General features: G+C 44.3%; 2 pseudogenes; both read left to right on the forward strand.

The window, feature by feature from the left end:
- Positions 1-5,592: 5,592 nt before the first annotated feature.
- LOC147419030 (uncharacterized) lies at positions 5,593-6,360 on the forward strand (annotated as a pseudogene).
- A 1,413-nt stretch (positions 6,361-7,773) lies between these two features.
- Positions 7,774-14,570, forward strand: part of LOC147419031 (uncharacterized) — a 56,267-nt pseudogene continuing 49,470 nt past the window's right edge.

Here is a 14,570-nt window from a genome sequence, read left to right on the forward strand (position 1 = left end):
GAGTCAGTCATCGCCTGTGTCATCGACTGCATCATCGCTTGTGTCATCACTTGCATCATCACCTGTGTCATCACCTACATCATCGCCTGCCTCATCAGCTGCATCATCGCTGATATCATCACCTGTGTCATCGCCTGCATTATCGCCTATGTCATCGCCCATCATCACTAGAAGATTCTAGAAGCTTGGAGGAGAGTTCAGAAGAATCTAGAAGCTCTAGAAAGTGGAAGAAGGATCTAGAAGGTTCTAGAATAACTAGAAGGAACAAAAAGGTTTTAGAAGATTCTAACCTCCTCAACAAGAACCTAGAAAGTTCTAACCTCCTCAAGTAACTTCCTCAAGCACTAGTATAAATAGGGGTCTTGGGCCACAAGCCCCTCAGTTTGCCAACACAAGTTGTGAGGCTCCTATGAGGAAATTTTTCTTCTAGTTCTTATGTTCAACTCTTGTCCTTGCAATCAAGCATTGTCTTGTACTCAAGTCATGTAATCCAAGTCTCCTAATATAGTATTAAGTCTTGTAATCAATATTAAGCTTATCATCAAGTCCAAGTTCTTGTACATTGTGAGCGTCTCCTCTTGCTCTCTTCTAGCTCTATACGTGCTCATAACAAGTTACATAGATATAGGTGAGACAAAAATAGGTGTAATAAGCCATATATAGCTCCAACGACAAACATGTTGCAACACTCGATCATCCACAATGCTATGTTACACATAAGATGGTATCACTATTGCTACTTATTTCATCACGATCTCATGGACCCTCAATAGTCTCTATATTGACTATGTATCTCTACTTATTATGCACCACATGGTCGTCTTCAAAAAAAAAGCTCTAGTCACGTGCATTTTATCTCTCTCTCGAACCACATGTACACTTGGTCTGGAGGGGGGATGTCCGTCGCTGAGAAATAAATGGGCACATGAAAATCATTTAAATAATGTACTCAAATACTAATGAGGACTTTCAAGAAATTGATGGACTAGTATAGTATAATTTCCTTCTCTATATTCCGTAAGGACCAACATACTTGGAGGTACTTCAGCAGTAGCATGGTCTTCCATCAACACAGCATTTTGGGGTTAGTAAGATAATTGATTAGCTTCTCTCCACTGAGTTTTGGTGGCCTCAAATGTTAAAGCTTTTTAAGGAGTATGTAGGCACTTGTGACACTTGCAATAGATCAAAGGCCCCTCATCATCGTTCTCATGGGTCACTCCATCCTTTGCCCATTCCAAGAAAACCATGGTCTTCCATCTCCATGGATTTCATTATAGAGCTACTACTCTTGTCACAAGGATTTTACTCCATTTTAGTAGTTGTGGATCGGTTTGCAAAAATGGCACACTTCATTCCAACCACTAAAACCATCGGCAAAGGTACGACCAAAATCTTTCTACACCATATCTATCGTTATCACGGATTACCGAATGACATAGTTTATGATCGAGTTCCACAACTCATCTCTAGCTTTTGGAAAAGCTTATTCAAGCTATTCACAGTACAAATCAACCTCTCCTCAGCCAATCACCCACAAATCGATGGACAAACAGAGAGAGTAAATCATATTTTGGAACAGTACCTCCGTTGTACTATCAATTATCGCTTTTGTCATAACCTGCATCATCGCCTATGTCATCGCCTGCATCATCAGCTGCATCATCACTGATGTCATCGCACACATTATCACTAGAAGATTCAAGATTGGAGGAGATTTCGGAAGAATTTAAAAAGCTCTAGAAAGTGGCAGAAGGATCTAGAAGGTTCTAGAATAACTATATAGAAGGAACAACACGTTTTAGAAGATTCTAACCTCCTTAACAAGAACCTAGAATGTTCTAACCTCCTCAAGCACTAGTATAAATAGGGGTCTTGGGCCACAAGCCGCTCAGTTTGCCAACACAAGTTGTGAGGCTCCTATGAAAAAATCCCTCTTCTAGTTCTTTTGTTCAAGTCTTGTCCTTGCAATCAAGCATTGTCTTGTACTCAAGTCATGTAATCCAAGTCTCCTAATATAGTATTAAGTCTTGTAATCAATATTAAGCTTGTCATCAAGTCCAAGTTCTTGTACATTGTAAGCGTCTCCTCTTGCTCTCTTCTAGCTCTATACGCGCTCATAACAAGTTACATAGATATAGGTGAGACCAAAATAGATATAATAAGCCATACATAGCTCCAACAACAAACATGTTTGGCAACACTCGATCATCCTCAATGCTATGTTACACATAAGATGATATCACTCTTGCTACTTATTTCATCACGATCTCATGGACCCTCAATAGCCTCTACATCTACCCTCTATAGCCTCTATATTGAGTATGTATCTCTACTAGTTATGCACCACATGGTCGTCTTCAAACAACCACAAAAAAAATGCTCTAGTCAAACTTAGGCACGTGCATATTATCTCTCCCTCGAACCACATTTGGTCTGGAGGGGGGATGTCCGTCGCTGAGAAATAAATGGGCACATGAAAATCATTTATATAATGTACTCAAACACTAACCATAACGAGCAGTTGTGTCTCTAGACTCTGCGTATGTATGTCTCTGTGTATGAGCAAGCGGCTTTTGTGTAAGGGAGGCTATAAAAAATGTCTAGTTGCGCGATTTGATGTAGGTCCTAAAATGAAGCTTCATCTTTTGGGAAATGCCTCAAATAATGTCGTCAACAAGAGAAAAGGAAACACATTTGAGGAAAAAGATATAAAAGGAGCTTGGGTTTGAAAATTCTTCCTTGAAATTGTGTCTCACTCATGTGTATCGTTAGGAAATCAAAATGGCTCTCACAACATCTTACGAATCAGAGGGCACAGGCTACGGCTACTGTTAATTTGGGTGGGTGGCTGTTGATGTTGATCTACTTCTTGCAGGGGCTGATGCTGATGAGGCTGCTCCTGCTGTATCTCTTGGTGTTTCAGGGAGAAGTCCACATTAAGTAGCCCCTGCTCATCTTTCGCTGCTTCCTGGCGACCGTAGTCCTCTTGCAGGGAGTTTCCCACATTAATTAGCTCCTGCTCCTCTTCAGCGCATGCCTCTTCGTGGCAAATCTCAGCTTTGGAGGCCGTTGTCCAATTGGTCAGGTGCCCCTCCTCAGCTGCAGCAGCTAAATCGGCCAGGCGGTAATCCTCGAGGTCACCGACATTGGTGGCGATGGAAGCTATTGTCTGACGGGTCTTGTGGGCTCCTGCAGTCACCTGCACCAGCTGGGGCAGATAGTCCACGTCCTCCGGAAAGTTAAGACGCTGGGCTAGTTTGCTCCGGAAAGTTAAGACGCCAGAGGAAGTCATGGGCCTTGGCGGCGCCGCGCGCGCTGAGGTGGTTGCCGCCGGTAAGACGTACACGTCGGCTCGAAATATCGACATCGCTCAGCAAACGCCCTGCTGCTTGCAAATGAGACCTAGGCACTGTCAGCTGCGTGCGCCACTTGCCCTCTGCCGTCTTACTCACTCCTATATACTTGATCGCCCGGCGAGGCTGCTGCTGATGTTGCTCTACTTCTTGCAGCGGCTGAGACTGAGAGTCATCAGGCTGAAAATGCTTCTCCTGCTGCTCTTCTAAGTCTCCCAGAGAGATGTCGAAATATTTATGGTCGTAATCCTCTTGCAGGTAGTTGTCAACGTTAATTAGCTCCTGCTCCTCTTCAGCGCCTACTTCCTGGCAATAAACCTCAGGTGTATTAAGCTGGTAGACGTTGTCCAAGTGAATCAGGAACTGCTCCTCTTCCGCAGCTGCAGCAGCTAGCTCGGCTTGGTGGTAATCTTGGAGGTCGCCGACACCGGTGACGATAATTTTCTGCTTCCTGTGATGATCCACCATTCTTCTCCGCTTGTAAAACGCACAGTCTCAAGTGAACTACTCGGCAGTACTAGTGACCTGCAAAGCAACACTATGAAAACTCACAACTTACCAGCTCGTGTAGGGGGGAGAGAGAGAGAGAGAGGGGGTTAGAGATTTTTTAGAAATGGAAACTCACAACGCCGAGAGAGAGAGAGAGAGCGCGAGAAACTTCACCACCTCTGATCTAGAGAGGGAGAGAGAGTGTTCGATGTGTTCTTTAAGAAAGCTTCCGAGTCCCGACTTCGCTTCCTGGTCTTACGATAATGATACTCTATTATCTATAGAAGAACTGCCAAAAATATTAGCACCCCTTTCATCCAGGTATAATTCATTATTTCTCACATAAGCTAGTCTTAGACCACATACAAGGTAATTTTATTCAGAGGGGCATACTTATTAGTAATGTGAGAGCTAGTAGCTAAGCATAGTAGTCCATGGGACTAGCAGATTCTACACTATGAAAATCTCTAATTGTTTTTTGTGGCTTCTTATTGCATTTTGTACAAAAAGAATCATAAATCAACTGTAGAGGGGGTCGGGGGGGGGGGGGGGGGGGGGGGGGGGATTATTTCAAAATTTATCGCGTTTTACTTTCACACTTATTACCGTGACAGTTGCCTTTGTATTGCCACATTTAATTTTGCATTTATTCTCGAAACTTGATTTAGCGCATAAACATTCAAATTTTGACTTTAACATTCAAATTTTAATGTTTCCCTTTGTTTCAGTGTTTCCCTCTCCCTTAATAAAAATTAAACATCACTATATGAAATTTCAAAAAAAAAAAGATAAACATGAAACAACAAAGGGCCTGCTCCATCCTAAAGCAATACATGCGGCTCCACGTAAAGCTAGCATTGTCAGAGATGAGAAGCTAAACATGGACGACATCTTTTGTCGAGGCATGTATATGATAGAGTGAAGTGTGTCCATATTTTACGAGACGGTAGTTAGTTTTCTCAAGCTTTATTTTGCAACAATGTGTACATGGTCTACACTTTTGTTATCAATTAAATTTATCACTATCACTTGATTATCATAATTTAGCATGCTTCACAAAATTAGAGAGAGGAAGAGGGGGAAGAGAGAGATGAATAGATGACACGACCAAAAACATTCATAACTTAAATTATACAAAATGTTTATGAATCATCTTCCAAAAGGAAGAGGGTCGAAGGTTGTCTCCAGTTTATTAGTGGCAAACAGGGATTTAATATTTACGTAATTACCACGAATTTTGTGTGATCACAAAGTCTTATCAACACATTTACATGATTACATGACCACAAAAAATCCGGTTTAAGGCGACCTGGAAACCCACAAAAATCCCGTCGGGGAAACTGCAAAGCTCGGCGGGGCCGCAATATTATATATATAGGGCCCCGATCGGGCCCACTTGGCATTATTCTTTGAGTCATCTTCTTAGAGAGAGAGAGAGAGAGAGAGAGAGAGAGAGAGAGAGAGAGAGAGAGAGACGACCGCCTTTGCATGTTCACTACTAGCTAGCCATAGGGGGGGTTTGTGAGGGACTAAACCGATGACAAATGTGTCACATAGACGAGGTTTATGTTGTATAAGCGAGGATATATTTTAAAAAAAAATTGACCGTCGCATAAACAACGGCTATCGTTGCATATCGACGCCCAAAATTTTAAGCCGTCGCATAATCGACGCCTAAAATTTTTCTTGCTTATACGACGCAAAGCAACGAGGCCGGTAGTGACGCCTGCACACTGCCCCTACATCTCTCATGCGAGCCACTTTTATAATAGTCCTGCTCGCACCTTTGAAATGTGACTCGCGAGAAGCACAGCACCGCCACAAGCTCTCCATGGCAACTATCAGGCCGAACGAGGGGCAGGTTTGAGAGCATAATGTCATTTCCTCTGTCTTCATGGCATTGTTTGAGAGCATAATGTCATTTCACCTACATGATATTTTCTATTGTTGTGCGTGCAGGTTGAGGTACATGGTACAACTGCCTATGTTCCACAGACGGCATGGATTCAGAGTGGGACGGTCAAGTATCAGAGAACCATCAAAGTAATTGCCTTGGAGCAAGATATAGCCTTGTTCGAGTTTGGTGATGAAACAGAGATAGGTGAAAGAGGCATTAACCTTAGTGGTGGATTGAAACAAAGGATTCAGCTAGCTAGGCTAGTATATCAAGATTCTGACGTCTATTTCCTAGATGATATATTCAGTGCACTGGATGCGCACACGGGGTCTGCCCTATTCAAGGTCAATGTGCTAATACGGTTATGATCAAATGTTGAGTATCAAGTCTACTGACTGCTTAAGCTTTTGCAGGATTGCTTGCTTGGAGTCTTGGAAAAGAAAACTAGAGTCCTTGTGACACACCAACTCCAATTTCTCCGCAAAGCTGATCTTATCCTAGTAGTATCTCTATCCACCACACAAGAGAGCGGTGGAGTTGTCTCCATAGGATCAGCTACCATTTCGCTAAGCATTGCAGGATGGTGAGTGGGTGTTCTGTAGTGCTGTCCATGACTGAGTGTCGCCTAGGCAAAAACAAAAATTGAGTTGCACCCATCCCTATATATTTTGTTGGCGGGGAGGTCATCGCTGTTTGGCAAACGATTATGATCCAAGCAGTTGTTGAAGAGTTCTAGCTTATACGTGAGGGAGACCGTGCAAGGTGATCCATTCAGCCATTATTTGAAAATTTTGGTTTGAAATTGAGAGAGCAATAGATATCTTCACAGGAGGAAAATTCTGTTCTGTTATTAATTTGTTTTCATTGTGACAGGCTCCTTAAGTGTATGAGATTGACTTGCTACTAGGTAGTAGTGCGTTCGTCTTTCAAGAAATAGTATTTAATTGATTATATTGCTTTTATTCATTGTTAGTGTGGAAGTAGGTCCTCTCTAGCAATGGTTGAAGAGCTACCCTCTACATGTAGTAATGACATTAAGATTATTTCCTCTTGGTATCCAGCTGATTCACGTCCTCACGAATGAGTGGTGATCTTGGATTGTGTAAGAGTCAAAGAGGAGGCATCTAATGAGTAGTGGAAGGGGAGCAATTATTCCATGTTGAATCCATGTAGCTCAAACCATGATGTCATCTCTCCATACCAGCATGTTATATCTCCTTGTAGCTAACTGTAGAGAGGACTCAAGTGCTAAGCACGCATAGACAAGGTTTATGTCGTATAAGCAAGGAAACATCCTTCAAACAGGTGTCGCCGAGTCTGGCCCCTCGACCCACTCTCGTTTGCTCGTACAGATTGTTCACAGAAGCTGTTCACAAAGCTTGCCATGGCCAGCAGTCCATGGAGACTTCCTTCCTCTGAAGTCACCCCAACTTGCTTGAGATCATGCTTGGGCACAAGCTTTGGTTTTCCATTGAATGAAAATGACTCAGATGACATGATGGTGTATGGCATTCTTAAAGAAGCTGTGAACAAGACAGGCTGGGTTCCGCGCACCCCAAAATGCAAAGATGCATCGACGGAGAGTCACCTTGCACCCAGATCATCAACACCGCAAAATAAAACTCCTCCAAAGAAAGGCATAAAAAATGGTGCTGCCTCTACATTGTGCCCTGCCCCTTCAAGCACATCATTAACACCCGTAGAGCTTGCCAAGAGCTCCAACAACAAGCATTATTGAGGAGAACGGCGTCGGCCGTGGGGCATATATGCAGACGAGATCCAAGACTCTGCAAGGCAAGGGGCCCGTGTTTGGCTAGGGACCCTTGACACGGCTGAGGAGGCAGCTTTGGCATATGATCGAGCGGCATTGAAGATGCAGGGGGCGCGCGCATTGCTGAACTTTTCCGTCAATGTCGTGGCTCCAATGCTAGAGAAAGAGGTGGAGACAAAGAAGAAGAAGAGAGTGAAACGAGAAGCACCAGTCAAAGATGGAGTTGCAGGCATCGAGCAACAACGTCAACAACCTCAACAATGCAAACGCATGCAAGAGCCATCATCATCTTCACCACCATCAAGTCTGGTAGTGAGCTTTGAAGGAGAAGGGGTGAAGATAGAAGAGCTAGATGATGTGTTTTCTTTGCATGAGTTGCGCAAGTGTTTCTTGCCTTTCATCGCCTCCTCATTTGCTAGCGCCATGGCTACCCTAGCCAACTGCACTGCAGTCTCTCATGCGATAGCAGAGTGCTTGTGCCTGTGTGTGTGTGTGTGTGTGTGTGTGTGTGTGTGTGTGTGTGTGTGTGTGTGTGTGTGTGTGTGTGTGTGTGTGTGTGTGTGTGTGTGTGTGTGTGTAAGAGAGAGAGAGAGAGAGAGAGAGAGAGAGAGAGATCTCAGTACGTGTTGTTGGGCAAGAGTCCGACCATCATCAAGGACATGGTGGGAGTCCATGAGAATTAGGCGTTGGTTCCTAGTGGGGGAGTCAGTGAGAGCTTACAGTCTCTCATTTGGCTGAAAAAGAGTCGAAACTCATCGGTGAGCTCATCTACAGAGTCGACCTTGAAGGCATATGGTATTGCATAAGATGCTGATATGGACAAAAGAATTCACTTGATATTGTTATTCAATGGTTGTGCTTGGAAATAACTTGATTGATATGTATGCCTAATGGGGTGCACTTCATCGATCACAAAAAGTACTTTAAGAGCTTCCTGTCTCACGGATGTCGCCTGATTGCGAGATATGCCTAACTTGGACAGGGCTCAGGAGCTCTAGGCTGTTTTCAATGGAACGGGACGTCGTGCTTGCCACTGCCTTGGTCGACATGTATGCCATATGTAGTGCACTTCCTCAAGCACACGAAGTGCTTGAAGAGCTTTCTGTCTGAAATGTCGTCTCTTGAGATGCACTGATTTGGGGATATGTCCAACTTGGGCAGGGCCAAGGAGCTCTGGTCGTGTTTTTGTGGATGAAGTGAGGGTGTCTCTCTAGACACAATCACATACGCTCTAGCCTATTTTCAGCTAATGCGAAGTGAGGGTCTCTCTCTAGATGTAATGTTATTTCAAGCATTGCATTGATTGCTACAAGGTTAGGTCAGGAAGAGAGAGAGAGAGAGAGAGAGAGAGAGAGAGAGAGAGCTTTTTTAAGCAGATGAGAGAGACTGCATCTCTCCAAATGCAATCATGTACAGTGGCACCTTGAGGGCATGTGGTAGTACACAAGATGTTGATATGGGCAAAAGAAGTTATGGTGATATTGTTAGTGAGTGGTTGTTGAAAGAAAACATTGTGCTTGGCACTACCTTGGTCGGCATGTATGCCAAATGTGGTGCATTTCATAAAGCGGAAAAAGTGCTTTGATGAGCTTCTTGTCCAGGATGTCGCCTTTTGAAGTGCAATGATTTGAAATGCACGGCTGCCACACACAAACCCTCTCGATCTGAGCTGCCAGAAGAACCTCTTGGATGCTAAGGAGCCAATCCCATCTTCAAACCACAGCATGGATCTGAGAGTGCCACACAAATGGGGCTCCCTTGCCACACTGGAGCCACACCCCCTCCCAAACCCAACAGAATGCTAGGAACCAAGGCTTACATGTTGATCTCCGAAGGAGAAAGGAGCGCAAGCCAACTCCTGCTGTCAAAAAATGAAGAGCCAGGGCTTTCGAAGAGGATTCTACAGCCAGGTGCCCCCACCCAGGGTGGTCCTCCACGTCGGCCTTAGTCCACAATCCACCCTGACTCCACTGCAACCCCACCTGCCATTCGTCAACCCACCCCAGTGAGCCTTCCCTGCTCTTAGTGGGCGAAATGAGTAGAACGAGCCTGTAGAGGCGAAGGCTCCTGAACCCTTGTCTTGACCTCAACCCACAATCCACCCTGCCTCCACTGCAAGCCCATGTGCCGTCCGTCAACCCACCCCAGCGAGCCTTCCCTACTCTTAGTGGGCGAAACGAGTAGAACAAGCCTGTAGGCAAAGGCTCTTGAACCCTTGTCTTGACCTCTTACTTTAAGTATACTTTTTGTGATCTATGGACTGCACCACATTAGGCATACATGTCGACCAAGGTAGTGCCAAGCACAACCACTGACTAACAATATCAAAATGAATTCTTTTCTCCATATCAGCATCTTGTGCAATACCATATGCCTTTAAGGTGAAAGTGTACTTGATTGCATTTAGAGAAGAAGAGGATTTTAACGTCGTAGGAAACTATCCCAAGAGACCTCAAAGATCTATCCGACGATAGTTGAACTCAAGATCTGTTATTGAAGAGAGATGCCCTCCCCTCTGCATCTGTTGGAAACAAATCTCTCCCTTCCTGACCTGACACTACTGCAATCAATGCACTCCTTGAGATAACATTGCATTTCGAGAGATGCCCTCTCTCTACATCAGCTGAAAACATTCTAGAGCATATGTGATTGCATCTGGAAGAGAGCAGGAGCGTAGGCTATCATAAGCTGGCAGTTGTAGGTGAGACATTGAGGGAGACGGCCTAGCCACTTGTCCTAAAAGCTCGAGTCGATCTGCTCAATTGCCTCTGATTGTTGTTGCTCATATGTGACTGCGTCTAGAGAGATATCCTCGCTTCGTCCACTGAAAAACGACCAGAGCTCCTTGTCCCTGCCCACGTTGGGCATACCCTGTAGTCACTGCATTTCAAGAGACATCTCGAACATAAAGCTCCTCAAGCACTTCTTGTGCTTCATGAAGTGCACTATAGGTGGCATACATGTCGACCAAGTCAATGTCAAGCACAATGTCACATTTCGGTGTAAACAACGTGGAGCTTCTTGGCCATGCCAAGCTAGGCATATCCCACATTCAGACGACATCCACGATAGGAAGCTCCTAAAGGACTTTTTGTGATCTATGAAGTGTACCACATTAGGCATACATGTCGACCAAGGTAGTGCCAAGCACAACCACTGACCAACAATATCAAAATGAATTCTTTTTTCCCATATCAGCATCTTGTGCAATGCCATACGCCTTCAAGGTGCAAGCGTACTTGATTGTATTTGGAGATCTCTCTGCATCTGTTGAAAATAGATCTCTCTCTTCCTGACCTGATACTGTTGGACATATTCTAGAGCTATCTGTGATTGCATCTGGAAGAGAGCAGGAGCATAGGCTACCATAAGCTGGCAGTCATATGCGAGACATTGAGGGAGACGGCCTAGCCACCTACATGTCCTAAAAGCTCAAGTCGCGCTGCTCGATGGCCTCTGACTACTGTTGTTCGATGGCCTCTACGCTCGACGAAAAATTCCAAGTTTGCCTTTATTTTCTTTGGTTATGGAAAGTGTATTTTTCTAGCCCTGCTGGACAGCTGCCTCTCTCTCTCTCTCACTCTCTCTCTCATCTCTCTAACAGTGTGTCAGCACGTCTCTCTGTCTATCTGCGTTGTCCCCCTCGGGGCTGCAAAGAACACCATCGGAATAAGAAAAACGCGACACGTGGACGGGGAGGGAGCCGGAATCCCTCCCCCTTTTTGTGATCTATAAAGTGCACCACATTAGGCATACATGGCGAAATGAATTCTTTTGCCTATATCAGCATCTTGTGCAATGCGATATGCCTTCAAGATGCAAGTGTACTTGATTGCATTTGGAGAGATGCCCTCTCTCTGCATCTGTTGAAAATAGATCTCATCCCGCAATCAACACACTCCTTAAGATAACATTGCATTTGGCGAGATGCCCTCTCTCTGCATTAGCCGAAAACATTCTAGAGCATATGTGATTGCATTTGGAAGAGAGCAGGAGCGTAGGAGCTGAAAACATTCTAGATCATATGTGATTGAATCTCAAAGAGAGGAGGAGCATAGGCTACCATAAGATGGCAGTCGTATTCGAGACATTGAGGGAGACGGCATAGCCACCTGTCCGAAAAGCTGCAGAAAAAGCATCCTTTGGTTGAATCGGTGCCCGTAAGCGATTAACGCAAGGGCTGAGAGTTAACGCAAAGGTGCAAATTAGGCAAGGCTTGTGCATGTGTTGGCCGCCGAGAACAAGATCTTGGGCTGATCTAGGGTAATCCCTTCAGGGATGAGAGAGAAGGGAGTAGCAATGGCTGATCTGACTCCATAGCACGGAAAACACAGCCTGAGAGGTGAAAACGCTGCTGTTTGTAGAAAACACAGCCACCAAGGGGAAGCGATCTCAGTTTTGAGGGAATTTTTTGTGACGGAAGCAATTAGCAGGGGATCGTCGGCTTAGGAGAAGAACCTCAGCGTCTGATACCATGTGAGAGTAGGAAGTGAAAGCGAAATTAGAAGCGCTTCCAACAACAGCATATAACTCAGGTTGATGCCTTCCCATGAATACATCCAGTTCTGCTTCATTTTTTCCACATCTGCCATATGGTTATAAGCTTGTGCTGCACATCAAATCTCTCATGTAGCTTACTCTTGCATTGAATTTGTTATTGAGTGTGTTTCTCTTTTAGTTTTGCTACCTGATCTTGCATTTGATTCATAACCTTTTGAAGCATCTGTAGCATTTTTTGTTTGATCTATTTTGTTGTAGTCCACTCCATTCATGGCTGCTTCGACCTCATCTATAGATTCTTGATCTATTAATATTTTTACTTGCATTGATGTTACATGCAGATACGATGTTTGTGTTAGCCTGATATATGGTTTGTTTTAAATATACAGATACGATGAGTGACCAGGGTCATAGAGTGAAGTTGACGTTCATCAAGACTTTGCTACGTACCATTGGACTATCAGGAGAGGCTTTGACGGAGGCTATGTCAGATTATATGGAGATGGATGATGCCAGTTTAGACAGCTCCATCGAGTTTCTTGGGCGTTTCAGTTTGCCCGTACGTTCTAGAGAGGGTACATCCTCCCAGCCACACACAGGAGTGGAGACTTCCTCTCATGCACCATAACACATCAATAATCTTCTCGATTGATAAAGTAGTAATTAATGTTATTCTTTTTTTAATATAGAAATCTTAATATATGTATTCCCTTGATGTCTTTGTTTGCTTAGGACTCCTATTCCAGGTACATCACATCATGAGAGTCAGCGGCTTACTCCTGATGTACCTCCTAGTACTCAATTGACACCTGATTCACAGGCTAGTGGCCGTCAGTCTCGGAGGTATATCTATTATGGTGATTATGGATTAAATATCAAGTAGTTTTTAAGAACTCTCATCTAATCTGCCATATGTTTATATTGCATGTAGGCATCATCGGCAGAGTAGCACGCCACCAGGTCGATCGACTCGTGAGACACCGCCTCAGCCGCCAACTCCCCCATCAGTGCCTCCACCTCCACCAATGTGCACGTGCATTGGTAGCTTGGGTGTCACATGCGACATCTTGCCTGACGGGGCTATCCTCCAACTCGGAGCCGGCATCGCCCTCAAACGTTGGATGGGAGACCTCTGCTCGTCTTATCTAAAGCAGGTTCATATACCATGGGAGTAAATATTAATGAACATAAAAAATATAAATTTAATTTGTTAGTTGAATTACTAATCGACTTTATTTTGCATTGTAGTGACTAGCATGAGGATGACAAGAAATATGTTATCAACACACTAGAGATGAAGTATGGGACAGGATGGAGTTACAAGTGGATGGTCAAGAAAATGTGCAAAATCATGGGTCATCGACGCGACGCATCATGGTAAGAAATATTTCTAACATCTATGTCTCTCTCTCTCTCTCTCTCTCTCTCTCTCTCTCTCTCTCTCTCTCCTCTCTCTCTCTTCTCTCTCTCTCTCTCTCTCTCCTCTCTCTCTCTCTCTCTCTCTCTCTCATCTCTTGACTCTCGATCTGTCAAGGTGGAAATCGATCGGAGCTGCTCTCTGAGTAGGTGTAGCGTATAGTAGAGGCATGCTGTAGGCAACTCTCGCAAGGGTGCACCGTGCACTATTGGGGTGCATGATTTTTCCTCTCTTCTATCATGCTCGCCGCTTGGGACCATATGAGACAAATCAAATGTACATGGTGTCCTGCCAAATGAGCATCCTCAACACTTCCAGCTATCCCAAAATTTTCGTGTGTTGATGGCACAAGGTCTATAAAAGGTGCATTTATTGCAGTAGCCACTTCTCTTAGATCAAAATCTTTATCTTCCCAATGCTCTGGTCCTTGAACTATGGTTCCTCCTCCAAACATGCTGCCATAAGTTCTTCAGTTCATTTTTCCTCACTGGTTTCACAAGAAAGTCCACAGCTCCTTTTCACAAGCATTTGAATACCACATTCATGGAGTCATGAGAGGACATCATGATAACCGGAATGTGCTTGAGGGCCCCATGGTTCATAATTCGCCCAAATAGACCTATGCCTGATAAACAGGGCATCACGACCTCCGTCAGAACAAGATCGACTTGGTTTTTCTGGTCCATCAAAAGCTCCCATGCTAGTAACCCATTGGAGGCAGGTGTAACTTCATAGCTACAATTGCGTAGGAGAGCACCAACTGGATCAATCTGAATGCATGGAATTGATGCAAGTCTAGGCTATGTCAGCAATGACGATGGGGATGACGACACCTTCCTAAGGGATGAAATCTTCAATCTCATATCTACTGTCCAAAAACGCTATGGGCTAAAAGCTGCGACTATGTCCAAAAACGTTGATTCTGGGACTGTTCTCTAGGTCTTTGACACTGAAAATCTGGAGGTTTAGGGCTGAAAACTGAGGTTTCTTGGGGCTGAATATGCTACTCTTTAGGGGCTCAATATGCTGGTCTTTCATTGCTGAAAAATGCCATGCTAAAAACTATCAAAAACGCTAGGTGATGGGTCTCCAAAAACGCTAGTTTGTTGAGCTTCTGCTGTCGATGGTTGCTAAGCTTCT

Source organism: Adiantum capillus-veneris, chromosome 29 (genome assembly GCF_014529385.1).
Source record: "Adiantum capillus-veneris isolate H3 chromosome 29, ASM1452938v2, whole genome shotgun sequence".
Classification (NCBI taxonomy): domain Eukaryota; kingdom Viridiplantae; phylum Streptophyta; class Polypodiopsida; order Polypodiales; family Pteridaceae; genus Adiantum; species Adiantum capillus-veneris.